Below are 26,363 nucleotides of genomic sequence, written 5' to 3'. Positions count from 1 at the left end.
CCCTGCCTTTAAAGAGTTCAGAGGCAAACAGTAAACCATGCATGTTTATAAAAATATTCCAAACCACTCAGAAAGGAGGGTGAGTTAGAAGTTTTCTCATTTCCCAGAAACATAAGCGGAAAGAACCGTAGGAGTCAACATAGATAGCGTTCTGGAAAGGTACTGAACCCATGAATGAGTTTGGTGTACAGAGGTCACTGGGGTTCTAATAATACTGATCATGGCCTAGGAAAAAAAACAGAGCCTTGTAAAATGCTACAGAATCTTTGCATTTTTGTAGGTGCCTCTATTGTCTTTGTGTAAATTATTTTAATAAAATACATCCACCTCTCTTCACATCTAACCCTACCAGAGTGCCTCAGCCTTTATTTCCTCTCTGCACTTAGAGTAGCTCTGGACTTCCACTCTTGGCCCTCAATAACTCATTTTTCACAGAGTAACCAGGGTGATCATAAATCCTAAATCCGATCATACCATTCCTATGTTTGACACATGTCAAAGATTTCCTGTTTCCATTTAGTGAAACAAAGTAAGATCCATTGCCTCTGCCTCTCAGGTCTTCTGTGTTCTATCTCCTGCCCACCCTCTGACCTCATTGACAATCACTCCCCTGCCCATTTTCTTCTGGGAAACATGCCCAGTTTCTCCCCATTTTAAGATTGTTCCATTATATGTTTTCTCTCTGCCTGGAATATCTACACCAGAAGTTTACATACCTATCACCTTCTTTGCATTTTGGCTTAAATATAATCTCTTTAGGGAGACCTCTCTCGAGAACATGATCTAAAGTTACTGACCAGGCACCATATGCATATCAAGTTATTTTCCTATTCTCATAACACTTCTCACTAACTGGTATTTCCTTATTTTATTATCTGCCTACTCCCAGACCTTCTAGAATATACATTTCCTGAAAGTCTTGTTCATGGTTATACCCCAGCTCCTAGGATAGGGTAGACACATAGTATACATGTTTTAATTAGGGTATTGATACTGAATGAAGTGCTGATAGAATCTGTAAAACTGGAATGAACCATGGAAAGGTAAAATATGGTTGGTGAGTGTGCACACTGGATTCTGTCCATGTAACTGCAGTGTATTAGACTTCTTCTTAATGTATTTAAGACAAATACAAATGACTAATAATAACTTACTTTACTTAGACAATTACTTGCTCAGAAAGCACTCTGAACATATAGATTCAAGTAGTTCTTTAACAGAAACTCTCATTTTCATTGTCTTTTTCTTGCAATTTCTAATTTCTTTTTTGTTTGTTTTATTAAGATTTATTTATTTATGCATACAAGAGCTGGGTGTAGAACAGAAGTGCAGGGGGCACGGTGAGTGGATTCACCAAAGACAGAGTGGGGAACAGAACAGGCAGACTCACCAAAACACACTGTTGAGGGGAACAGCGGGTGAGTCAGGAGAGGTCTGCCTCGCCATGTGGGTTTCTCCCTGGCCGGGAATCTAACTCATGCTGCAGTGGCTGTTTGATAGTGCTGAGACAACTCCTTGCGCCACCAGGAAGGCCACTCTAATTTCTTTTATGTGAAGAAACTTTTGAAACATTTGTGCTGACTGCAGGTGATTCCTTTGTTCTTCTATATCCATTTTATTTGTGATTTTTTCAGTTAATTATTTAAACTTTAAATTTGTATGAAGTGGGAGAAATGGGCCAAGTTGACATTAAAATTCAGACCAAATTACAGCTATGTTATTGCTGTTTAAACTAGGGATGTGAATGACATACACTCAAAATAAAATTATCATAGATTTTAAAAATATTTTCTCTAGGATTTTCAGAAGATAATTTAGGTATAAAGAACTATTGCCTTGTGTGTGTATTAGTTTCTATGAAATAGCTCATCAGTTTTTAAGCATGGAAGAAGTTATTAGATTGTGTACATGAAAAACCTATGTTTACTATATAGGATAAAAAATTGATCCATGAAAAATTAGGAAACCTGTACCTCTTATAGCTGCTTAAGGAGTGCTAATTGCTCTGTTAGCCAAGGCCCCTCTTTTGTGCAGTTTTATCCACACTGTTCCTAGTGCCAACAATGTTCCTTTAGAGTAATATTGATACTCTATTATTTTGTTCAAACAAATGATGATTTGGTTTTGACTGAGTCATTTGTGGACACATCAAATTCATGTCCTTGGAGGAGAAGGTACAAGAGACAGGAAATAGGGGAGGCGCCTTTATAAATCTATCAAGAAATGAGCACAGTGCCTGAAGAGATGACTACCAGTACTGCAAGCTTAGCACAAATGCCCGGCCTAGGAATACTTTGTCTTTTGCCCTCCTTCACCCTTTATCTCCTCTTCTATATTTAATCCTTATGTTGAACTTTGACTATTTGGCTGAATTGCACAGTCATTATCAGTGCTAGTATGCATAGAAATGTGTGGGTTTCATAGAAGTTTTATGATAACAAGTGACACCATAAACAATTTAACATTGTTATTGCTCAGAGGAAAAGCATGACTCCTGGTAATCACTCACTGAGCAGTAAAGGCACAGACACATGGCTACTTCCCTCCTGCACTGCAGACTTCTGAAAGCTGGAACATATTCATCGTGTTGACGGAGGAGCTGGCAACAGTACAATGCCTGGCACACAAGTAGGTCACAGTGAGAGTAGTTGAATGAGCATAAAATATGACTCTAGCCTAAGTAATTAATGATAAATGGTTGAATAATAAATAGCATGTCACTCTCAGATCCATGCTTTCTTTGGTTTTCATTAGCAACAACATGACCCAGCATTTGTACTGTTTCTGTGTTGTTTGTTAGCAAAATGGCAGTTTTGACTTAAAAGTAAAACCATCCACTATGATTCATAGCATATCTCTTACAGTATTCTACCCCCAATACTGTTTATTCTCATTGGCATAAAATTGGAAAACTTCAAATATCAATTTTTTAAAAAGTAATTGGCAATTTTCACAATGGCCATACATACTATACACCACATATCAGAAAGGACAGCATTTAGGTAAATCTGATAAGAAGACAGAAATTATACCCATTTTAAAATAATAATTCTATTATAACTTCAAAGCATTCTTTCTTCCCTGTTTTTATATCTCTGGTATATATCAAGTCCATTAAATAAATTATTCTTCCCCCATTCAAGATGTGTAGGATTTTTTTTTTCTCATTTGCTAATAGGTCAGGTGTGTGCTGACTTTTATGTAAGCATAGAAATAGGAGTATTAACATACCAATGTATCTGCAGGGTAAAACTTTACCACATGATTATATAATAGAAACTTTCTTTTCTCAATATAACTACCACTTCTTAAATCATATAATAATTTATAGAGTTGGTAAAATAAATGCTTTGGACTTGCCTGCTCTGTCACCTCCTTTTTTAAAAACAGGATTGAAACTTCTTAATCATGTATTATTAGGGATTTGAAAGTGATGATGATGATGTTACACTTACAGATACCAGATGCGAACATTGATTTAAGTGTTTTATAGACACTCACTTATTTCTCAAAATATTATATGAGGCAGGAATTATTATTACTATTTCTCCACTAATTATGAGGTCTCTGAGGCATGGAAAATTTAAATAAAAATATCCAAGTAAGTGGCAAAACTGGGATTTGAACCCAGGATAATTTGTCTCCCAAGTCTGTGTTTTTAACAAGTAGAAATATAAAGTTTAAAACAAACCATGTATTATAAATGTTAGCCGATATTGGCTGGAAGTGTGTCTCTTTGATTTACTTTTGAGTATGCTGTCTTACACAGTCCCTGGCACAGTTTAATATATAGTTATAAAATGCCTAACTAATATAGATACTTGGCAGAATCTTTAGAAAATGCAAATAAGCAAAAAAAAAAATATCTATTAACCTCAACATGCTGCATTTTGGTATATGTTATTTCAGTCTTTAATAAACATATACACACCCTGTTTTTGCATACATATACACAAGATATCATTCTTTGAAATCTTGCCATTTGAGATAACATGGATAGCACTTGAGGGTATTATGCTAAATGAAATAAGTCAGACAGAAATACAAATACCTTACGATGTCACTTGTATGTGGAACCTAATAACAAACGAAAACCAAGCTCATAGTTCAGAGTACAAATTTGTGTTCTCTAGAGGGTGGGAGGTGGGATGCAAGGTAGGGCAAAATGAATAAGGGGAGTCAAAAGCTCCAAGTTGCTAGTTAAAAAATAAGTAAGGAGGGCCTCCCTGGTGGCGCAGCGGTTGAGCGCTGGGTTGCGAAGCTGCCCGCAGCCTCTGCAGCGATCGTTCGATCCCAGCTGCTTCCCGGCCACCGGAGGAGGGTCCCACATGGGGCGCAGACCTCTCCTGCCGCCCGCTGCTCCCCTCAGCAGTGTACTTCGGTCCTTCTGCCTGCTCTGCTCCCCGCTCTGGCTCTGGTGAATTCTCTCATCCTCCCACCCAGTGCTTGTATAAATAAATAAATAAATCTTCAAAAAAATTTTTTTTTCTAAAAAAAAAAAAGTAAGTAATAGGGTTGTTATGCACAACATAATACTGGGGCCTCCCTGGTGGCGTAAGGGTAAGTCTCAGTGCTATCATTGCTGCAGCCTGAGTTGGATCCCTGGCCAAAGAGTTAACCCACATATGGCGCAGCAAACCTCTCCTGCTGCTCCCCTCAGCAGTGTATTTCAGTAAATCCACCTGTTTTGCTCCCCATTCTGTTTTCTGGCGAATCCTCTCCTCCCCTTGGCCCTGAATCTCTGGCTTACACCCCAGTTCTATGCAAAACCTAAAATAAACAAACAAACAAACAAACATAAATAAATAAATAAATAAAAACAATACTGTATGCATATTTTAAAGAATCTAAGATGCTAGATTTTTTTTAAGATTTATTTATTTATATAAGCACTGGGTACAGTCAGAAGCGCGGGAGGATGAGAGAATTCACCAGAGTTCAGAGCGGAGAGCAGAGCAGGCAGACCGATGAAACACACCGCTGAGCGGGCAGCGGGTGGCAGGAAAGGTCTTCTCGCCCTGTGGGATCCTCACCCGGTAGCCCGGGATGGAACCCGCGCTGCAGAAGCTGTCGGGCAGCTTCGGAACCCAGCGCTCAACCGCTGTGACACCGGGGAGGCCCTAAGATGCTAGATTTTACAAGTTCTTACCACAGAAAAAATTGCTCAAATACTAACTCATAAGTAACAAAGTTCTAAGAAAACAAAGCATAAAAAAATATAGAAAAACTGCTGTAACTTTGTATGATTATGGGTGTTAATTGGACTTACTTATTGAAGTACAGAAATATTGAATCATTTTGTTAAATATCTGAAACCAATAATGTTATATGCAGTTCGAACTCAACAAATAAAAACATCAATAAAGACCATTCTTTATTATTTCTGTAGAGTTTTTTCACTCAGAACTTTCTCAGATCAAAAAGTACCTTCGTCAAACTTCCCCTTAAATCATTAGATATTTTTCCATGACCAATTTTAATTTATATTTTGTAATTAAATTCCATATTGATGGTAAAATTGTGCTCTGCACATATAATTGGGATTGTATCATGTTAAAATGTAAAATATTCTCATATTTCCCTAACTGTAACAAAAACTTTGTTATTTGAAATTGTAACATTAGTAACCTTTGAAAAACAATCTGGTTTCCAGCAGATGCAAGAATTCAGTAAATTAATGAGTACATATATGAGAATAAGTTTTGTCAGCCAGTAGGGATGTGCTATTTCTTCACCTGTCTTTGTTAAATGTTATTCAGAGGAATTATCTGCTGTTTTGTTTTGATTCTTTGAATCCTTTTGTGTTAATTATATTGTTTTCAATTTACAAATTGCACCACTTTAGATCCTTGAAGATATGAATTTAAAAATGCATGGTAAAAATATGACAGCAAGTTTATATTCAAACTAACACCACATAATTTCAAAATGTGGCATTTCTATTCTAGAGCCAGTGGACTATTTTTGTTAACAAGAGGGATAAGAGGAAACCAAAATAGATATGACTTTTTAAATTAAATGTTCAAACTTTCATCCTGCAATACATTTTGTTATATAGGGAGGGTGGAGGATTTTCAGGTCTTCTTTTAGTTTAATTAGTTGAAAAAAAAGAAAAAGATAATTACATATAATTATAACTATACTGGAATACAGGACTTCCATAATACTGATGGGAGATAAAAAGTAGTTCTTTTCCTAGTAGGTGCTGATTTAGTCTATGGATGCATTAATCCAGCTTTAGAGACTTAAGAGCCAAACCATACAAAGAGTAGTAAAATATTTTTAAGCATAATTTTTTTAATTTCTTATTTTAGTCATATATTGTGAATGTCTCCTGATAATACAAATTTCTTTTATATTCCTTATATACAAGCAGAAATTTCAGACACATTTAAAGAACAATGACATTGTTGACAAACATTCTTCCTATTGAGCATGCAATCAAGAACAAATAAAAATCAAAATGGGATTAGTTTGGGCACATAAAAACTTAGTCCCTGGGCCTCCCCGGTGGCGCAGTGGTTGAGCACTGGGTTGCGAAGCTGCCCACAGCCTCTGCAGCGCTGGTTTGATCCCCGGCCAACGGAGAGGGTCCTACATGGTGCGCATACCTCTCCTGCCGCCCGCTGCTCCCCTCAGCAGTGTACTTCGTCACTCTGCCTGCTCTGCTCTCCTCTCTGGCTCTGGTGAATTCTCTCACCCTCCCACGCTTCTAACTGTACCCACTGCTTGTATAAATAAATAAATAAACCTTTAAAAAAAAAAAAAAAACTTAGTCCCATAAGTATACAAACTGCATCCAAAAGTTGTCCAAGAAATTCATTAATTAAAACAAAAATTTGAGGGCCTCCTTGGTGGCGTAAGGGGTTAAGTTTCAGTACTATCAAGCTATCCAGCAGCCCCTGCAGCACGAGTTTGATCCCTGCCCAGGGAGCTACCCATATGGCACAGCAGACCTCTCCTGTCTTGCTCACTACTCTCCTCAGCAGTGTATTTCAGTCAATCTGCCTGTTCTGCCCCACATTTTGTCTCTGGTGAATCCTCATGGCTGCCACACCTGTGGTCTATGTCCTAGCTTTTGTAAAAAATAAATCACAAATAAATCACAAATAAATAAATCTTTTAAAAAAACAAACAGAACTTTGAAGTACAAAAGACATTTTCTACATTGAAACAATGCAATAAATCAGCAAAGTCAATGATTTTTCCCTTGATTCTCGTACTTCCTAACCATGTTACATTTTCCTTGATTATTCACCTATACTTTTTTCCCCTAGTTGCCATATCACAGTTATTCAGCCCATGGTACTTATGGGTCCTCTTATTGCTTCCCTCTTTCCTCATTGTCTTCCAAGTCCCTTAACTGTGGCTCATTCCCAAGACAGGTCCCCTGCTTTCTTTCTTGCTCACGCGATCTCTTTTGGTGGAACTCACACTAAGCTTTGGTGTTATCTCTATGTTGGAAATATTTCCATATTTTTCTTTCTTTGATCAGACTCCTCTCATGGAAGTCAGTCCCTCCCCATCTGGCTATTCACATATTACCAAAAATTGTATCCAATCTGAAGTAATTTACAAGATATGAGTAAATTTGGAGGGAGATCTCTAGGGCTAAGAAACAGACTCCATTCATGTTTTAGAAAGTCAAACAGCTTGGTTTGTCTGAAGTATGAGAGAGAGGGAAAATGGGGGACAGAAGCATGGAGTCGCAATATGAGGCCACAATATTTAGGCTCTGGTGAGCCATGGCTTTTATTAAGCATTTGGATAGCTGGTGAGAGTACCAAAAATATGGTATTTTAAGAGGGTTCGAGACCATGGGATCATGTTACTCTGTTAAATAATCATACTCACAACTGGATGGAAAATAGCAGGAAAGACAAAGACAGGGGCAGGAATATGGAGGCTCTTGAACACTTTCAGGCAAATGATTAGGGGTGAATGAATAATAAGAGACAAGGCTAGACCACAAATGCCTATTCAAACCACTGTATGACAGAAGTTGTTTAACTTACAATAAAAAGTAAGCACTATTTCCATAATTGCAATGAAATAAAACAGAAAAGCAATACCACTTAATAAGATTTCGTATTGATCCGCTGTCTTGATGCTGTTATTTGAAGGAAAGTTGATTTTATTAGAAGAATATTTGGAGTTAGGTGAAGACTTGTAAAATGTCTGTTGGGAATATTTGGATGCTTTCAAAAGATTTAGAAGTCAAATGAAATAGTTCTTTTAAAAAAAAATATTTATTCATTTACGCATACAAGAGCTGGGGTACAAGCCAGATATGCAGGGGTGAGAGGATTCACCAGAGACAGAGTGGGGAACAGAACAGGCAGATCGACCAAAGTACACTGCTGAGGGGAGCAGCGGGTGAGTCAGGAGAGGTCTGCTGCACCATGTGGGTTGCTCCCTGGTCGGCCGGGGATAGAACTGGTGCTGCAGAGGCTGCAGATTGCTTCATAGTGTGATGCTTAACCCCTTGTGCCACCAGGGAGGCCCTCAAATGAAAAAGTTCTGTTTTACTTAATGTTACTTTAAAAACTCATGATTTTCCTTTCCTTTCTAAGAGTATGGGGCTTATCACCCATGATGAGCATTATGTTTATCTCTAAGATCAAAAAAGAGAAAGGGAGAAAATAAAAGAGGAAAAAAAAATATGAGAGGTTTTTCCTGAGAAAATTGGAATAAACCTGACAGAGACATGGAATTAGAAAGGATATCATGCACATTGTAAACAGCTAAAGTGGAATTAACTGAGATGTGAAAGCGTAAGTTAAGACCGTGACTGGCACATGACCCAGCTCAGTGAGGGGAGAGATGGGTATGAAAAAGAAGAGAGGGGCCTCCCCAGTGGTGCAGCAGGTTGAGCACTGCACTGTGAAACTGTCCACAGTCTCTGTAGTGTGGGTTTGATTCCCCGCCGGCCAGGGAGATACCAGGGAGATACCCACATGGCGCGGCAGACCTCTCCTGTCTTGTCTGCTGGTCCCTCAGCAGTGTCTTTGGTCCATTTGCCTGATCTGCTCCCCGCTCTGTCTCTGGTGAATTCTCTCACCTTCCCGCGCCTCTGACTGTACCCCAGTTATTGTATGGATAAATAAATCTTTAAAAAAAAAAAAACCTGAGAAAGCCACTGAGGGCTCCAGGACTCCCTTTAAAAAAAAAAAAAAAGAAAGAAAGATAAAGAAGAGAAAAAATGTTTTATGCTTGAGTGGAGAGTGCTTCACAGTTTTGGAGATGAGAAGCTGAGAACAGAATATATAAATGGCAACTTTATATCTGGGTTTATTAATTTAGACTTTACACTGTGAATTAACTGATTATCAAGAGTTGGTCCACACTGTCTTTGAGCTAATAAAGAGTAAAAGATCCTTTCTGAAATTTAGGGAGCCAAGATTGTAATTGTAAAGGCATTCATTTAAGCTTATTTCAATGTGTCAAGGAATTTCACATTCCAGAATATACCGAGATTAAGTACATATGTTCTAGCAAAAGGTAGTTTTCTGAAATCTATTAGCAAAACTCTGTGATACTTTGATTTGGGAAGAGTGATCACCCTTATAAAATAGGGTAGCAGAAAACAAGTAATTCTTGATTATGGGCTCCTTTAGTAGTAGTTCCCTTTATTGTTTGAGAATATATCCAAAGTTTGCACCTGCTTGTGTGTGTGTGTGTGTGTGTGTGTGTGTACATGGAAGGGACTTGCTTCCTGGACAATGGTATTATAACTAAACAAGTCCCTATGAATGATTTCACTGGAACTGCACCTCAGGACTCTGCATATAAAACTGAAAACTGAGTTCAAGCACATTGGTCTCAGGTTATATATACTCTATGAAAACATCATGCATTTTAAATGTTACCAGTTCATATTTTCTTCCACCTGATTCATTAGAAAACAATAAAATGGGAAAATATATGCATATGAATTATAACAGTACAAAAATTAATATGTTTTTAAAATAATGAACCAAAAAAACCTCCTATGTTTTTATCTTTCCTGGCCAGAGAAATTGTGTTAATAACATGCTAACAAAAATCTTACTAATTTTTGCAAACACGATTTTTACTGCAGTGTGGGCAGGGCCTTAAATACATTTCTCACTACTGCATCTATTTTTAATTTCTAATTCAACATGGAATTCTTAATTCAGTGTCTCTAAGTTGCAGGCTATTTACAAAGGTTCAGGTGAAACACCAAGCCTTTACTGAGTATTTTATTTATAACTTTTCTCTTCCCTAGAAATAATACAAAATGGACCTCTTTTGAAAATGTGTTAAAGATATATCGGGTGCATTTTTCTTCTGAAATATTCAAAATAGATTTCCTGCATCAGCAATGACAGTGCTCTCTTAAGCACACAAGTATCAGCTAAAGTACATTCTGAACACAAAGTGCACAGACTTAATCAACCTTAATGTATGAATGTTAAGTGAAGTCATTTCCAAAATAACAACAAATAAGGATGTTTAGATTAAAAAAAAATAGAAAGTCTCATTCTATCTCATTCTCTCTCTCTCTCAAGTTTGCATATTTGGGTTTTGTGTTTGCTGTTGCTGTTGAAATGTTTGGCCAGTTGGTATTTTGAAGTACAGTTCTATTTTTATGTTTATTCATCATGACTTTGAATAACATGGTTTACAAGGGTAAACCTTCTCTGAAAGCATACAAGATGTGCACTTCTCCCTATGGACAAGAATGGACTTTTAATAATCTCCATTGTTTTCCTTATATCCTCAGAATGACAAGAAACCAGGATCCTACAAGATTTTATAGTAAATCTTTCCTCACAAGTTTTATGATGTAGTAATTTCCAAGTCATATCAACCACAAAACAAGAAAAAATGATTACTTATGAGGTTTTGAGATTTATTTTATTGTTAAATATCATGGTGGAGATGGCTAGTTGTAGAATGGGGAAGAACTGTGTGTGTGAACTTCCTATTACCTTGTTCTGGGAGATTAGCTGCATGGATGGAATTATATGTATAATTCATCTAGCTTTATGCTTAAGATCAGTGCTCCTTATCTATCTATATATGAAATGTATATGTTATATACTTCAAAAAAGTGCACAACTGTCAAAATTTAGCCAAAAAACTTTAGAATTTTATGAGAATCAGACACAATTAAACTTAAGAGATATATTCTGATTCAATAGTCAATGCTTATTTAAAACAAATAAGGAAATATTTGACTAAAATCTATGTTTGAATAGAAATTCACTAAACACACACACACACACACACACACACACACACTCTGCCATTTTTAGCTTCATTGACCTTAAAATTATAGTTGAAAAATAATCTCTGAATAAGTAAACAGTTATATAAGAATGTTTCACTATTATATTTATTTCTGTGTAACAAGTTAACCCCACCCTCATATTTAGTAGCTAAAAACAACAACAAAAAATTATTATCTCATACAAGGTCAAGAATTCAGGAATAATTTAGCTGGTTTGTTCTGCCTCAGAGTCTCTCATAGGTTGCAATAAAATGTTGGTTGAGGCTGTAGTCATCTGAAGGATTGACTGAGCCTGGAGAATCTTTTCAGAGAGAGCTCACTTACATGGCTGGCAAGTTAGTGCTGGCTGTTGGTGGGAAGGCTTAGTACCTCTTCATGTGGCCCTCAATATGGGGCTGTTGAGTGTCCTCATGATGTGGTCACCTACTTCCCTCTGAGCTAGTAATTCACTAGAAAGCAAAGTGGAAACCGCAGTGACTTTCTAGATCTAGTCTCAGAAGTTACAGCCTACCATCTACACAATAAGCTGGTGAACGTAGAGGTCAGTGTTCTTACATGTAGAGAAGACAGAACAAGGACAAGAAAAACAGGAAGTGAGAATCACTGGGGGAATCAACATGGAAGCTAGTTACCACAGTCTTTGTTGGTCCCCAATAATTCAAATCCCTCCCACAGCCCCCAGCTCTCATCCCAGAATAGCACTAACTAAAAGTTCAAAATCTCATCTTAAAGCCAGGTCTAGGAGCTGATATAACATTCTCATATCACTGTTTACTTATTCAGAGATTATTTTTCAATTATAATTTTAAGGTTGATGAAGCAAAAATGGCAGTGTGTGTGTGTAATGAATTTTTAATCAAACATAGATTTTGGTAAAATATTTCCTTATTTGTATTAAATAAGTATTGACTATTGAATCACATGTATAGTTTCTCAGATACAGTTCACTGACTGTAGCTCCTCTATGATCTGAACACCTCGAGACAAGCTCTTGGTTCCCCCTGACACACCTGTCATAGAGTCGGCAGGCATAGGACAAGTGCTCTGGACACTCCCCACTGTAAAGGGGGAACAATGGTTACACAAAAGGAGTGTCCATAGTAATTCTGAAAATCATCCAGGCTAATATGGGAACTGGAAATTTCCATTTCTATTGAATTTGAAAAGAAGTTATACTTCATTTTTTCTTCAATATCCTATTGGTTACAGAGGTTAAAACTATTTGTGTGGGGACACTATGCAAATGATAACACATAGGAAATTTTTAGGTTATCAATGCTTTCATTTTCAAGTGTTTATGTCCTATGTTAAAATAATTATGTTGCATTTGCATATGTACCACAGAGAATTAGGAGTAGTTTTAGAACACCAAAGGGAAGGATATCCAACTCTTACGGACATCTTAACTCTTAAGAAACAAGACATATCTCTTATTCCAAATGTATAGTACACTCTATATAGATTGCTGTTCTCCTAGCTTTCTATTGGTTGAAAAGCTTCTGTCAGGAAGCAGTTTCTTTTTAGGCATATTAGCCACCCTGAGAATAAAGGTTCACAACTGCTTGACAGTATAGTAAGGTGGTTAAGAGAATGAATTTTGGTATCAGAAACACTTTATTTGGAATCACAGTTACAAGTTATATGACCTTGAAAAGGTAAGTTACCTGCATCTCACACCTACCTAGTAGGGACATGAGAAGATTCAATGAGATAATGTACATAAAGCACTTAGCACACTGTCTGTGTCAGATAAGTCCTCTAATTATTATTATTATATAAAATTAAGGGACTTATCTGTGCATCTCACCTCTCTTGGGGGTCAAAGTTTTCCCATGTGCAAAATTAGGGGGTTGGACTCAATGTCTCAGGTTCCCTGCAGCTTTACCACCCTACAGTTTTTCCTGTTGTCTCTAGCAGCCTTTTTTTTTTTTTTTTTTGGTCATAATAATCACTTACATTTGCACAGCGCTTTTAACTTCAAAATCTTTCCGTATCTATTATCTCTGTTAATCCTCATCATCACTCTGTGTGGCAATTGGGCAGGGAAGACAATATTATCCTCATTTTACTGATGAGGAAAACATAATATTGAGTGGTTGTGACTTGCCTGAGTTAGTGAATTGTAAAGTCAAAATTAGAAGCACCTTGTTTTAATGCTTATCACCTCTGGGATTCTTGGGTTATTTCCTCTATGCAACATGGTCTATCTTAGAGTTTCATCCACTTCATTTCAGTCCATGAAACTTGAAAAACAGTTAAAGACCATAAATATAAGTAGCATGGGCAGTTCTGATAACAAACAATGCAAGATAGACTGCATGTTACAACTCTCTGTTCACACCTATCTGAAAAGGTGAATTTACCATGAACCTTGACTCCTTCATGACACACTGTGATGTCATAATAGGTGTTGATATGGTGCTGTCATTTCCACGAGCTGTAGGAACAACAGGATGTGAGTAATTGCTCAGCTCATCAGTTTTCTTCCTTAGCTGTTGATTGTTCCTAGTTCCAGTCAGGGTTTTTAACATTATAGTGATTAGCTTTGCTATTTTAATCAACTACACTGTTTGAAAATCAATGACGAGATAACATGTCCAGGGGAAATAAAGGGCATGTTGCTGATGAGACTAAATTGATAATTAAGGAGTTGAAACTTAAATGAATGATTAAGCAATAGAGTGAAGTGTGAAGGTAGGGAAAGAACAGAAGAGAACGTTTTCAATAGCCTCTCTTCTACCATACTCTTTTCCTGAAGGGAGATGCGTGGCTAATATTTTGGGGCACTGAGCCAAAATCTTGGTTAAATATTGACTTTTTTATTGGCAAGACTATCTGGCCACGCCATGGTTCAGAGCAGCAAAGATTTGCCAAAGCCACACACTGTGTTCAACGGAGGCATTTTTTTGGTTCCAGGACAAGAGTTCTATACCCATTTTCACAGTATTTATTTGGATTGGTCTTCGATTATTGAACTCCTGGGGATGATAAGACAGCTTTCTTTCTAATCTTAGAAATATGATAAATAAGATTCTAGCAGAAATATCCTGCTGGTAAGAGACAGCATGCTCAATTCCAAGTGCGAATCTGAAAAAACTTTATCAAGTCAACTTTCTGAGTTTTCCGTTTAATCTCTTTGGAATTCTGGTATGCAAGATTTTTAAATCATCCATATGTTATAGCTACACACATCTACACATACATAGAAGATAATAAGATATAGCAACAACAGAGTATTAAGGCTTTTGTTTCAAGAAATGAACTGTTGAGGAGTGGGAAAAATTTAAAACAAGTTATTGAAGTATCTTTTTTTTTTTTAAGATTTATTTATTTATTTATATAAGCACTGGGTACAGTCAGAAACATGGGAGGGTGAGAGAATTCACCAGAGCCAGAGTGGGGAGCAGAACAGGCAGACTGACGAAGTACATTGCTGAGGGGAGCAGTGGGTGCAGCAGCAGAGGTCTGCGTGCCATGTGGCACCCTTGCCAGTAGCCAGGGATTGAACAGGCACTGCAGAGGCTGTGGGCAGCTCAACCGCTGTGCCACCGGGGAGGCCCTATTGAAGTATCTTGACAAAATTTTAATTTCAGATAGAAAATTTTTTTTTATTTAAAACTTCAGAGAGAGTTAAACACTTAAGTATTCATACTAAGTTGTTGTCTGGGTTTTAGTACCCCACTGGGAGGTTTGGATAGAAACAACTCTAGCACATTTATTTCACCTTAAAATCAACATGCCTGTAGGTCCAGTTGAAACAGTCATTCATTTTTAAGATCTCTACTTGTTTTTTTCTGAAGAAAAGTTTGAAATGTTCGGACACATGTAAAAATGTTGTTGAAAAAGCATTGCAAATGGCAAGATTTCCTCTTGCTTTGAGTGTTAGTCTGATTTCACAACCTTCTTATGCATAATTCCAGTGGGAGTTCTTGGTAAAGAGTGCTGCAGTATACTTTGTCACTTTGATAAGGAACAACTAAGCACTTCAAAATGACTATGCATCAAATATTCTGGAGGCCCATATTAAATCTCAATTATTAAGTTTTAATAAGCAAGTTTCCAACTACCCACCAAGACTCCTTGCCTCATCTATAAGCTTCTTCTTGAGTTGATGGCTATTGCTGTTTTGACCTTTTTTTTAGTTTCCTCTGCATGATCGTGGGGACCACAAAATTGCAGGTTACTAAGTGCTTACAAAATTAAGTCAGTTCACTAGACTGATGAGATAGGAGCAGAGAGAGTTCCCTCTGTCCAAATCAGAGTCCAGAGAGAGTGCCTCCATTCAGGACTACCCTCTATTTGCCTTGTGATGTAGATGATATCTTTTAGGAAATATAAAGCTATAAAGTATTTAAAAATGATTATACCATTTTAGTCAAGTTTTACTGGAACTCTTGCTTTCCTGTGATGGAGTGTAGCCCTGAGAGCTCTCCTCGCTGTTGGGTCTGTCTCAGATATAATTTCCTGCTACTCATGATGTCAAAGATGTCTGTATTACCTCAACTTAGCCAAGTTATTGGAATGTGCTAGAAAAAAGTATTTTATGGTGAGCTCTGGTGTTATTGTACATTTGAGATGCAAGTTGTAAAATATATTTTCTTTTTGCTCAAGTTTTATTAACTTCTCATATATTTTTCAGAATTATTTTTTCCCAAAATGGAATAGCAAAGAAGATTGTTTAAATGGTAAGTATCTGCTTTTCACAATTTTGACATATGTGCTTCTCTAGCAGCTATGAAATTTGAGAAAATTATTCTTTCAAATTTCCTTACACATAATGACTGCCTAGACCATGGATGGGGAGTGTCCTCCATTTCCTTCGCAAGTCAGAATATCATTCAGAAAAGAAATCTTCTTTCAGCCAGTCAGCAAATTTGTAAGGAGTGCCTATACATATACTATGTAAATGACTAGAAAATTTTCTCTTGACATTTTCTAAAAAAAGTTACAGGTTTGAATTCGCCAACAAAATGAGTGAAAATGGAGCAATTTTATGAGGCACTGACAGCTGAGGTCTAAAATGTCATTCTTAATAAAAAGCCAGCAGGACAATAAACAAAAACATGTCAGCAGAAGAGAATGCAATCTTGGATTGATTTTACCACATTCAATAGATTTTCACATAGTGATGTTTAAACAAATGGATAGTGGGTAGTTTAAGGTTTTTTTTTTTTTCTGTTTAGTTCTGAATAAATTTAGTTTGGAATAAATTTAAATCTGTACTTAAAATTATTTTGGGAGATCTACTAGTGACAGCTTATTTTGTTTTGTCCTAGAAAATATTTTATTGTTGAGACATTAGCTATATCCTTAAAATAAATTTATCCATTAGTACCACAAATGAAATAAAGAAAACTGGTCAGAGAAAATTGCAAAATAAAAAATAAAAAAAGTTGTTTAAAACACATTATTTAAAAAAAATCCCTTAAAACTGACATCTGTTAACCACTGCATTTTAAACATTTTGAAATGAAGTCTATTATCACATATTTTCAGATATATCCCTTTTCTTTATATTCCTTTGAATACACAATACAAATGTTATACACCAAGTATTTAAAAATGTAATTTAGTGTAGCAATATTACTTTGCAAAGGGAAAAAAATGTGATTTTAGAGTTTTAACATTAGTTTAATTCGTTTTCTTTTTCTCCCTTATAAGATGGAAAAACATGACATTCCATATAAAGCACCTCTCCTCCCCAATTCTTTCCAAATCCTCAGTCAGAGAATTTCTACCCTCACATTTATATCAGGAAGGCTAGTAGGACACTACAACCAGCAGGTGGTGCAGCCATTATGGGCCTAAGTATTACAATTAGCTGAATTACTCTAGATATTTGAAGATTGCTTCATGAATTGGAAGCTGCTCACAAAATCATTCAGACTCAAAAGAGGCACATCTACCAGAAAACCAATTTATTAATTTAGAATGAGAGGTTAACATGTTGACTGTGCAACTGAAAAAAAAAAAAAAATCAGATCTCTAGACAGACTTGGTGCACATCCTCTTTTTTGTATTTTAGATATCAAAGCCCTTCAGAGACCATTGTGCCATCTTAAAAATTTCTCAGAAAATGCTACAAGTTATGGTCTCAGGCTAATTTTCCTGGATTCTAGGATATGTGCTTCTCTGTTACTGGTGTCATTACCACTCCAATCATTCCTCTTTCAAAGGACTATCAGTATCCTACAGGAGTCAGTTTCTCAGCTCATTTTCATTGATTATATTCTTATTTTGTATTGCGACATAGCTTCTTTACAGTAGAGTACCTGATCTTAAAAGAGCTTGGTGTTGATGACATATACGTGTCCACATGCAACCAACACCAGATCAATATAAAGAACACATCTAGCACTCATAAGGTTTCTCTGTGCCTCTCCCAGGCAATCCTGTCCCCAAAGAGAACCTCTACTTTGAACTCTGCTCCCCTGGTTGAAATGGTCATATTTTATTTGACTCATCTTGAACTCATCTAGGAAAATGATGGTTAATCTCATCTGAGCCCCATTCTATTATAGAATATATAAATCTGCAAGATAACTCTGACCATATTATGTGGATTCTGCCTGAGTAGAAAAATTAAGATGATTTAAAATTGCCTTTCTAATTATTCTTGCTGTATATAACTCCTTGATGTTAATGCCAATTTATCAACCTCCCTACCCCCCCTTACTTTATAGTTATCATCTCTCTCTTACGGGGTTATAATAAAATATCAAAAAGTTTGGTTTTATTTTATTTAGTTCACTTGTTTGTTTCATATCTTTATGTACCATATGTAGATGTAAAAACACTAATCTGAAAAGCTATGTTATAAGAGTTATGTTATAAATGTTATAAATAAAGCCACATTATTTACAATATCCAAGAGCTGGAAACAACCTAAGTGTACATCAATATATGATTGGATCAGATGTGGAATATATACACAATGGAATACTGTGCAGCTATATAAAAATATGAAATCCTGCCATTTGTAACAACCTGGATGGACCTAGAAGGTATTATGCTTAGTGAAATAAATCAGGCGGGTGTGTGTCATATGACCTATACAGAGAAAACAAACAGAACTCTTTCTAAAAGAAAAATCTCTTAGGGACAGATCCCAATACAAACAGGAAGAGACTGGAGAAAGTGGGAGCTAAACACTTTAGAAAGAACTTGAGAGCTGAAATCTAACTCCAAATGCCAGCAGGTATGAGAATATGAGTGGACAGGGCAATAACCAATAGAAGCAAGTGCCCCAGACCTTCCCTTCAAGAGTGTGATGCTTCTCCAGAGCTCCTACTTACTTATTGACACCTCCATGGCTCTTTCAAGAAGTTTTTGAGTCCATAGTGTTCTCTTTGTAAGCCCTGCACTCCATCTGGGGCCAAAATAACCCACCCTTCCTTGTGGATACCTGGAGCTGCAGGTGAGTGAAGGCATGTGCACCACTGGGGATAACCTTTCGTATCATGTCACAACACATGAGAATGTTGCCCAAGGACACAGTGCATGATGCTTACAGGAAACTGGCAAAGAGTTCTGGTGAAACTGCCCTGCCCATTCTCTGTGACGCATAGCCTGGTCGGCAGCAGGGAAAGCATGATCAAGCATTACCACTGTAGAAGCTGGCAGCAGGAAAGCCCCCAACGTGTTCTGTCAGGTCAGCAGGCAGTTTGATGATAAACAAGTTTAAGATCACAATGCTATGAAGTAATCTAAGTCCCAGTCAGTCTTCATCAGAGCCTCACAAGTCATCTTCATGAATAAAACAATTTCACAATGATGCCACATTTAAATGTTATGTCTCTGCTTATACAACCCTCCGCTGAACCTTTCTTTTATTTACTTTTCTTGAAATGGATGAATTATAATATGAAGTGACAGAAAGGAAAGCAAGAGTACAAACAGTGTTGTCTATCTCTCCTCATATCCCACTTCCCTCTCTACCTGAGGTAATTTTCTTCTGGGGCAGACACTTGAGAGAATCAGATGAGAAAGAATAGATTAAGCATTTTAAAGCAGGAGCAATGTTCAAAATCATACCATTCAATTCCCTAAATTTATAGATGAGAAACTTGAAGACCCAAAGAGAAGTGGCTTGACTAAATTACATAGCAAGGTAGTGGATTAATCCAAATTAGAATTAGTCTTTTGATTCCTGATCTTAGTCTAAAAGTTTTTAGAGGTAAAAGAGGCTTTAGAAATTAGGGGCACAACAGTTTTTAAATTCTACTAACGTTTTGTTCCAAGGCAGTCTTTCCTTAGGGTGTAAACTAAAGTAACATTGTTGGGGCTTTTGAACTGTGTAGGTCCCTTCTCAGTAAGCTTCTACCTCCAGGGAGGATCATGGAACACAGATCCAGAACCTCTGAAGCCACTGATCTATCCTAATAGATTTACTGAGTAGGAAGAAGTTCTAAATTTAGTGAGACAGGAGTGAAATGTCTACCCTCTAGGAAAAGTTGGAATCTAGATGTGGATTTTAAACAATTTATACATTCCAAATCAAAGTTGAGCTCTGAAATGAACTCCCAGAGGCCACAGAGAAGGGGGAAACATGAGTCACTCTGACTGCAAGGGGGTAAACAAACTACCAGCTCCTCAAGGGGAAGTTAACGGTATATGATATTGTCCTTCCTAGAATGAAAGCCAGAATTCTCAATGCCCCGATCTCGTAGATGGAACACTCGGCAGAAGTGTGAACATTACTAGTGAGATGATAGAAGTGACTCTACCCCTGAGTTCACGTGTTATGTGCTGTTTTATAGGTTTAAGGTTATAGAATTCTACAGTATAGAAACCATAAACAAATGAAAGTTTCTCCTAGTTACTCATCGTTCCAAAGCAACTGGTGAGATTTTTCTTTTATGAGATTCAGAGACTATATTTGGGATAGCCTGGTTTCTATTATATGCATACATGAAATTCACTGGAGGGGGTCCTAAGGATTATTCAGATTTATAGCCAGTCACCTCGGAGGTGCTGCATTGACATGGTACATAATTCAGGGAGAAGGAGACTATAGTGAACTTAGATAAAGCTGGCGTGGTTTCCCTGCAGAAGTGATACTGTACAGATGAGAGGAAACAGCTGGTACCCCAGGCAGAGGACACAACAAATAAAAAACCCTGAAGCAGTGAGAACTATAGAAATCCCATGATATACATGAAGGGTTATTAAGGAATGAAATATTTAAGCAAACATCCTTTAAAAATATATATCTTATTGCATTTGTGAGCATTGATCTTTAATCATTAGGTGATAAATGTTGTAAAAAGGGATGGCATCAACAAGGCATAAACATGCCTTTAATGAAATGTCACATTGTCACACTGTCATCATCTCTGACAAAGATGATAAGTTGATTTTTTTCTCTTGTGTATGACTACTTGTTAGCATAAGAGAAGAATCATTTAAAATCTTTGTGTTGATTGAAATGAATTCTCCTGTAGGGATGGTAGACATTTTTCACTGAATGTTTTTACTGTAAGTCTATGTCATTGAGTATGTAACCATCTGTTTGCCAGCCAAGTGTTATAATTCACTTGGGCAGGCTTTGTACAGTGAAATTATGTGTAAAGATGAATAAAATATACTTATCGGTATATACATTCGGAAGTTTGTTCATCAGTGTTTTCCTTATATACAAAAGACGTTTATGTTACTACAGACTTGATGTAACCTGGCCATCTGGGTAGAATGATTGGAGAACACCCATAAAAATGAATGATGAAAAGAAATGTCCAAATACTGTTTTATATAGTTGTTTTTTTTTTTTTTTTTTTTTTCGCAACTCATATCTCATATATGATTTCAAAGCCTGGCATGAAGAAAAAAGAAACAGAAAAAAATTACTTGCAGAGTCACCTTATGTGGGAAAGAGATGATTACTTGTGACTATATTTTAAATCTGTGACAGAACTACAAATCTTACCCAGATGCTGGAAAGGGGAACATTTTCTTCATTTTAGAAATAATACCCAGAGAACACACCCATCTGTCTGTTGTAAGAAAATGTCCAAATCACATGTTTATCAAAAGAACCCAAAGTATTAGTAAGAACTAAAATACGCCAAGAACAACAAAAAAAAATCTAGGAAAATAGTGGGCCATGGCATTTTAAATTATGTTTCCAATGGAAATGGCATCTAGGGTGACTGTAATATTTAAAGCAACTCACAGCATATTAAATGTATGATATTAAAACAGTCTTAAGAAAGATGGCTATGAGATTCATCTCTGGCATGAAACAGAAAAACATTAAATGATACTATGCAACTCTTGGTGCCTATTTCAAATATTCACCAGGTGATTACACATATCTCAGCTTGCAAAAGAACTTTTACCTATGTCACCCTGTGTCATATAAGTTTAAGGACTTACATTGTATAGAAATTTTGAGTTTTAAGGTTTTATAATGGATTATGCTAATCTCTAGATGCAAGCTTTAGTTAAATTCAATAGTTACTTATCTGATGCCAGATAGCATTCTAATACAAAGATGAATAAGACTGAAATATTTCCCCAAGATTTCAGCTTCATCAGAATAAACTATTCTAAAAGAACTCTGATTTGAGGCAGAGAAGTTAAGTGTAATGATTGAGGGAGAAAGTGCCAAGGGGGCAGAAGGAAGGAAATGGTTAATCTTGATGAAGAAATCTAGGATGTTTCATAGATGAGCTGGCATTTCAGCCAAGCCTGCAGCAAATGAACATACAGGAGAAGGCATCCGGCCACAGGCATTCCATCCATGGGAAACCATCTTACAGGTTTTTGAACAGGAAGTGCTCTGATCAGTTTCAATTTGATTTTTTTAGTGGCTGTAAAATAGAATAAACTTGCAGAAGACAGGAAAAAAAATTTACATAAATGTTTGGCATTTAGATATTTCTGAAACAAATACCTATATTAATTCTCCTACCAGCTGAAAAAAAAGTGGTGGCAATCCCCAGTAGCACTTGAGGCAATCCCCAGTAGCACAATCCCCAGCTTCACAGGGTTCTAACTTGGCCTTTGCAAGAGGCCCGTCCTAAGAAGGGTGCCCCCACCCCTTGGCTTAATGCTTTGCCATGGCCCTTAAAATTCTTTTTTTTTTTTAAAAGATTTTTTTTATTTATTATACATATAAGAGCTGGGTTATAGGCCAGAGGTGTGGGGGGGGGGGGGTGGGTGGGGGGAGTGGTTAAGAGGATTCACCAGAGACAGAGTGGGGAACAGAACAGGCAGAATGACTGAAATACATTGCTGAGGGGAGCAACAGGCAATACAGGAGAGGTCTGCTGAGCCATGTGGGCTGCTCCCTGGCAGGGGATCAAACTCATGCTGCAGTGGCTGCTGATAACTTCATAGTGCTGAGACTTAAGCTCTTGCACCACTAGGGAGGCCATGAAATTCTTAATGAATTTTTAAAAAGGGACCCTGATTTGCATTTAGCATTTGGTCCCACAAATGATATTGCCATTTCCGTCCCCAGCTTTCATTCTATAATATATTCTAATGTGTTGCTGTCTCCCCTAATGCTAACCATTATTTTTTATATCCTTTATAGTTCATTTCTAATTACATGTGCCTGCATAGAATAGTTTCACTGTATGAATAGAATCATATAGGAAGTATTTTGCTGTGTCTGTTTTTTTTTTTCTCCCACTCAACATTATGTTTTTAACATGCATCCATAATGTGATTGATTCATTAATTGTGTAATTCATTAATTGATTAATTGTGTTTTTAATATTCTCTACCTGCTAGCATTTCACAGGATTGATTGGTTCTTGGGGGAGAACAAGATTGGAAGTAGAGACCAGTTAGGAGACTGGGCTAAGTCTTGTACAAAGTAAGAACCTACAACCCTTAAATAATACTGTAGAAAAATCTATGATCTCTAAATCCACAACTCCAGAACTCTTAGACTTTTGGAACTACTGCCAAGTATAGAACACACTAAAAAAAAAAAAATCCAACTTTGAGACAACAACAACAAAACCCAACTTTAAGACAAAGCAGGCCTTGAGCTTCCAACAATAGATGATAGTGAAGACAGTTCAATGAACTAAAAATTATTCCACATTATGTTATCAAGCAAAAAAGATGTCCTAGTTGTATAGAATATATACACACACACTCACAGGTACACACACACATTGTGGGTGATGCAGACATTTATAGACACATGCTTTGGGGGGCACAAATTGATTTATAGAAACATCACAAGACGACATAAGAATACATATTTTTTTTTAAGGAAAAGGGAAATTTACAGGATAATTTAAGGCTATCTAGCAAAGCTGTGCAGCAGTATGAGAAACAGAGGAGCAGTAGAACAGGGCAAAGGGCTAAAGACAAAGCAAAATCAGATCGTCTAATTCTGTAGTCATCTTCACTGTCTCCCCTATATTAGTGATTCAGTAATGGGTGTATCCCTTGAGTGGAGAGTATTAAAATCACAGAAGCCTTCTAGTGAAGACAGGCTCTATTTACAGCAATAAGGCAATATTTTATTTAGTTGGGAGGTGACTAAAGACACATCAGACACTACAATTCAGCATTCTGGGAAAGTCTTTTTTAATTATTAAACACAAGTGACCTTAACAAATAAAACCATCCCCAGTGCAAGAGATTGCCACAGAGCCAGCTGTGTTTGGTAAAAACTATCCATGAGTACTAGTAAAAAGCAAAGGACAACGATATATTTAAAAATTATGCAAATCTAAGATAAAAGAGACTTCTGAAAAAGGTAGACATTGAAAATGCTCACATATGTTTGTTGAACTAACATTTTCAGTGCCCTTATTATGTTGCAGGAACTGCACTGGGCAATTTCACAGATTTTATCTTATTATCCTCTCTACAACCACGCATATCCTCGATGGATAGATGAGGAATTGATGTTTAAACAAGTTGTATTGGTTAGCTTGGTTGTGTAACACATTACTCGAAAATTTAGCAGTTTAAAATAAACTTTCATTATCTACAGCTTCTAAGGGTTGGGAATCGGGGGCAGCTTACCTGCGGGGTTGTGGCTCAAGGTCCCTCAAGAGGTTGCAGTCAAGTTGTTCCCAGTAGCAATGTCATGTGACTGCTGAAAGATTAACTTCAAATTCAGTTGTATGGTCACTGGCAGACTTAGTTGTGAAGAGCAGTTGGAGTAAGGACCTAAGTTCCTAGTCACATTGCCCTCCACAGGGCTGCCTGGGTCACCTGAAGATATAGGAAACTTTAGAAGTCATACTTACCTCTCACCCAATAGTTATTTGAATGGGCATGAAAAAAATGCAAATTCAATTGCCTAAGAAAATCTTGATTTTCTGAATAGTGGCTTAGTGTTTGGGGTACACAGTATACCCAATACCATTCTCCATATACTTCTCCATTATTTCCCTCCACTATAAAAGATAGAAACCTTAAATACCACTTTCCCCAGCCTCCTGTGCTGCTAGAAGCACATACAATGCAGTATTGGCCAAGGACATTTAGCTGTAAGTGCTTTTGTTGAAGAACCAGAAAGACTTCCAGGGGTACCTTTGACTCCAGCCTCCCAATCCTATGTTCCTCCTGCCACAAAAACTGACTTGCTTCTGGAAATGCATATCTCTTGAGTGAGCTATTGAATGAAGAGAAACTCCAATTCCAGACCTCTTGGTATGTTAGAAGTAAACTTGATTTGTTTAGCTCCATCACCCCTTAGTTGAATATCCAGTTAAGTTCAGCCATAAGTATCACTAATTCTTTTTTTTATTGCTAATTCTTTCAGTTGAAATAATTTAAGAAGATATTAAAATAAAGCCAGCAAATCCTGACGGAAGGAGGCGATATTGGGAAAGTTCTGTGACATGTTACAAAAACTTATTTCCAAATAATTTCCCATGTAACCTTGATCACTACATTATACCAGCTGAGGGGTAAGATAACCACAAGCATGTATGTTATTATTACTTTTCCTTCACTTTAACAGTGCTGCTAGTTCAGATCGCCTTAATTTCTATCAAATAGCTCTCAGACCAATTAGGAGTGTCTGCCCTGCACACAGACCAGTGGAATTGAATAGAAAACCCAGAAATAAGCCCACATAGTTATGGACAACTAATCTTTGACAAAGGAGTAAAGAATATGCAATGGAACAAGGACAGTTTGTCAATAAATGGTGCCGGGAAAACTGGACTGCTACATACAAAAGAAGGAAGCTAGACTACTACCTCATACCATGCACAAAGCCAAGTCAAAATGGATAAAAGGCCAGAGTGTAAGACCTGGAACCATAAAATATATAGAAGAAAATATAAGCAAGACACTATACGACATACATCTCAGTAACATCTTTGAAGATGGAGGGGAAGGAAAAGGGATCAAAACAGGGGAGAAAAGAGCAGAAGGAACTATGGTGACAATGGGTGAATTGGTGGTGGGAATTTTATAGGGAATATACAATGATGCAAAAGATATAAATTTAAAAAATAAATTAATTTAAAAAAACTAATGTTATATTTATATTAAAAAAAAAAGGAATGCCTGGCCTTTCTCTGACAAGCTAGCCTCCCTGCCTCCATCAGTGTTTGCTGTGGCTACCAATGGCCCAAAGTGACAGTTCTGCTGTCAGTAGCCACTAAGAGGATCATTCTGCTGTGGATGTGTGCAGAAGACCATCAACAGATACTGCAGCCACCACAGCTATAGGTCCTGGCATTGAATGTTGCAGAAATTATGAATCCAAATCCTGCTAGTGCTTTGTGATCTCAATGGTTGAATGACTTTGCTACCTATTGCAATCTCTTTCCCCTAGGGAGTTATCACTGGGGGGCAGTCCCAAAGGGTAATCTAATAGGAACACACTGCATTGACAGACATCTCCCTTTCTTTGAGATGATCTTCATTATCCTTGAATCATACTGGTAGCCCCTACCATTCCTTCTCTTACCTTCCCTGTGGTCCCTTGGTCCCTTACAGAAGAGAACATTTATTAAATTGATGTATGGTCCTTGACCTTCCTTTTCTGGAATGATTGCTTCTTAGAATGAAATAGCTAAGACTCCAGCTATAATTTTTCATACATAAAAGTCATATAAAGTTGGCCTCACTGAACTGGGAGCTTTACACACTAATGGATATTTATCTGAGTTAA

At 37.0% G+C, this 26,363-nt stretch overlaps 2 long non-coding RNA genes across 7 annotated transcripts in view; one reads left to right on the top strand and one right to left on the bottom strand.

The window, feature by feature from the left end:
* LOC119257904 (uncharacterized) overlaps positions 1–26,363 on the bottom strand; it is a 44,546-nt gene that overhangs the window by 7,119 nt on the left and 11,064 nt on the right. For all 5 annotated transcript variants that reach the window (XR_008554005.1, XR_008554007.1, XR_008554004.1 and 2 more), the window contains one exon: positions 24,254–24,445. This is a non-coding gene — a long non-coding RNA (uncharacterized LOC119257904). The remainder of the gene's footprint in view (positions 1–24,253; positions 24,446–26,363) is intronic.
* On the top strand, positions 13,676–25,679 carry LOC119257905 (uncharacterized). 2 transcript variants are annotated; one of them, XR_005128137.2, is made up of 4 exons: positions 13,676–13,712; positions 15,897–15,942; positions 22,997–23,081; positions 24,999–25,679. It is a non-coding gene; the product is annotated as an uncharacterized LOC119257905 (long non-coding RNA). The 2 variants fall into 2 exon arrangements; XR_008554002.1 differs by lacking the exon at positions 22,997–23,081.

This window comes from Talpa occidentalis, unplaced genomic scaffold, assembly GCF_014898055.3.
Source record: "Talpa occidentalis isolate TD23 unplaced genomic scaffold, MPIMG_talOcc4v2.1 talOcc4.4, whole genome shotgun sequence".
NCBI classification, from domain to species: domain Eukaryota; kingdom Metazoa; phylum Chordata; class Mammalia; order Eulipotyphla; family Talpidae; genus Talpa; species Talpa occidentalis.
Note: the sequence above shows the minus strand (reverse complement) of the source record. Positions and strands in the feature narration are given on the sequence as shown.